Source organism: Perca flavescens, chromosome 17 (assembly GCF_004354835.1).
Source record: "Perca flavescens isolate YP-PL-M2 chromosome 17, PFLA_1.0, whole genome shotgun sequence".
In the NCBI taxonomy this organism is placed as follows: domain Eukaryota; kingdom Metazoa; phylum Chordata; class Actinopteri; order Perciformes; family Percidae; genus Perca; species Perca flavescens.
Window position 1 is genome coordinate 23,492,802 of NC_041347.1, and position 2,616 is coordinate 23,495,417.

Genomic DNA, 2,616 nt, shown 5'->3' on the forward strand with positions numbered 1-2,616 from the left:
GTTTTTTCAATCCGTCTGCTCTCCCTGACATTTCCAGATAACGTTGGCATTAGGTTGATTTGGGGGAATTTGCACACCATATGCTGCTGTGTCAAACACCTTCATTTAAGCGGGCTATGGCTCTGCATTCCCTAATAGCAGCATCATTGGAGCTTGTTTATCTAATGTGCTGTTAATGTTATTTATTGGGAGTCTGCCCGCTATCCAGTTCCTCAATGCATGCTAAGGAGACAGACATAAGATATGCAAATGCTAAAGTCAGCCCAACTTCACGGCAGTAAAACAGAGCATTTGCATTTGATGTAGCACATAATAAACTGGTTATTAGCATTTTAAATGCGTCAAACAAACTTGAAAAATGTGGCCTGTGCTGGTGTGGTTTTTATTATTGCTGCATGCAGTCAAAACACACATACACATGCCACACGTGCCTTCAAACACGTACAGAAAAGTGTGCGTGAGCAGCCACATAAATATAAAACTGCTGTACACAGGAGCAAATTGGTGTCACAAGGCAAAGCATCACAGGACAGATGATGTGTTTGATTAAGTTGTTTCTCTGTCTCTTTTCCTCTCGTGCCATAAAGTTTCTCTTATGGCATTAAAATATGCAGACGATTGATTTCATCGATGATTCATCCTCCAGGCCCCAGAAAAGGAGAGGAGCAGCAACGATGAACAATTGTAGTTAACAGTAACTACCACAAGGCCTGCTGGTGATTCATTAATCTGCCTTGAGTCAGAGAAATGCTGACATTTGAACGTTTCGAAACACAAGGTCAACCACTGAAAAACGGATTCAAGAAAGCATGACACTTGCTGGCATATAGCTATAGCCTAGTAGCACAAATCACAAATTTGCCTCAAGGGGCTTCACAATCTGTAAAATCTAAATCTGCAAAAAACACCCCCTCCATAAACCTAACCCTAACAGCAACAGAGCAGGGATCCCTCTCCCTGGACAGACAGACATGCAATAGATGTTGTATGTACAGAATAGAACAACATACTAAAAAACTAAGTATGGACACTCAAGGTGATAAAATTATAGATAGATTGTGAATAGAAATGAATCTATGTTTGTATTTAAAACATACATAGAGCGCCTTCTTGTATTATGGCTACCACACAGGTTTCTTAGGACAGTTGGTTGTGGACAACCTGAGAAATGAAAGCAAATAAACAGTGAAAAAATCTCAGAGCACGAGCAGAGAGCGCAGGAGGAGAGCTGCCTAAATTGGTTTTTCATTAGCAGTTAATGATGTGATAATCTCTCTACAGTAACCAGGCCTTACACCCTGTGGGCTGCAATACTAGTCTAATGGTATGTGTGTGTGTGTGTGTGTGTGTGTGTGTGTGTGTGTGTGTGTGTGTGTGTGTGTGTGTGTGTGTGTGTGTTTGAAGAGGTGGAAGAGGTATTCATATCTTTTATTTAGGTAAAAGTAGCAATATTACAGTGTAGAACTACTCTCTTACAAGTAAAAGTCATGCATTCAAAATTATATTTTACTTAAGTAAAAGTACTCTGTATTATGCAGAATGGGCCATTTTTTTATTCATGCATTAACGTTTACATCACTTAAATGTTACCACTGTTAAAGGTGGAGCTCATTAGAGTGCTGGGTAGCTTGTGTGTTTGTTTGTATTATATGTATTTGGGAATGCGCATGGTTACAATCCCGTGTGTGTGATGATCTTGTTAAGATTGTGATTGACACACACACACACACACACAAACACGCATATACACTAGCCAGGCCTGAGTCAAACTTTTCTCTCTTTAGTAACCTCACTCACACAACCTAACCCCATCACACCATCCTAAATCCTACATGTTAATCTCTCTCCCTTTCTCTCAAACGCACACAAACATACTCGCTTTCATTCTCCGCTTGCAGAGACCCCTGCTTCATTTTCTGGTCATATGCACCCATTGCGAGGGGGCGAAGCGGACACAAAATGACACAGGGAGCAGTATGGGGAGGAGAGGGGGGTGAGGCTGGAGCTGCAGCCTGAAAGGAGGTGATGGGAGGTGTCCGATTGTCCCGTGCTGAAAGGGACAGTTAAAAGGAGAACCTTGTTGCAAAAGCTGGTGGGCCGGGCTGGAGGCTGGTTAAGTGCTGGTGGTGAGTGTGTGTGTGTGTGTGTGTGTGTGTGTTTGTGTGTGTGTGTCTTTGTGTGCTTGTGTGCTTGTGTGCTTGTGTCTGTGTGAGTCTAATGAGGAGGAGGAGGGCGACTGATGACCGAGGTGAGGATGATACTGGAGATGATGATTATAAAGGTTAAAGGATTAGTTTGACATTTCGGTAAAGTCTTAAGAAAAATTGATACAACTTTAATATCTGTCTGTTAAATATGATAAAGTGACAACCAGCAGCCTGTTAGCTTAGCTTATAGTATAAAGACTGGAAATGGGGAAACAACTAGCCTGGCTCTGTCCAAAAGGAATAAAATCAGTGCCTCTAAAACTCACTAATTGACACGCTATATGTTTTTTGTTTAATCCGTATGAAAACCAAAGTGTATGACAATTAGCCATTTTACAGAGGTTAAGTTAAGAACTATTTCTATTTCTGAACAGCAACAAGTTGAGAATCCAGTTACTAGTTGTGGCCA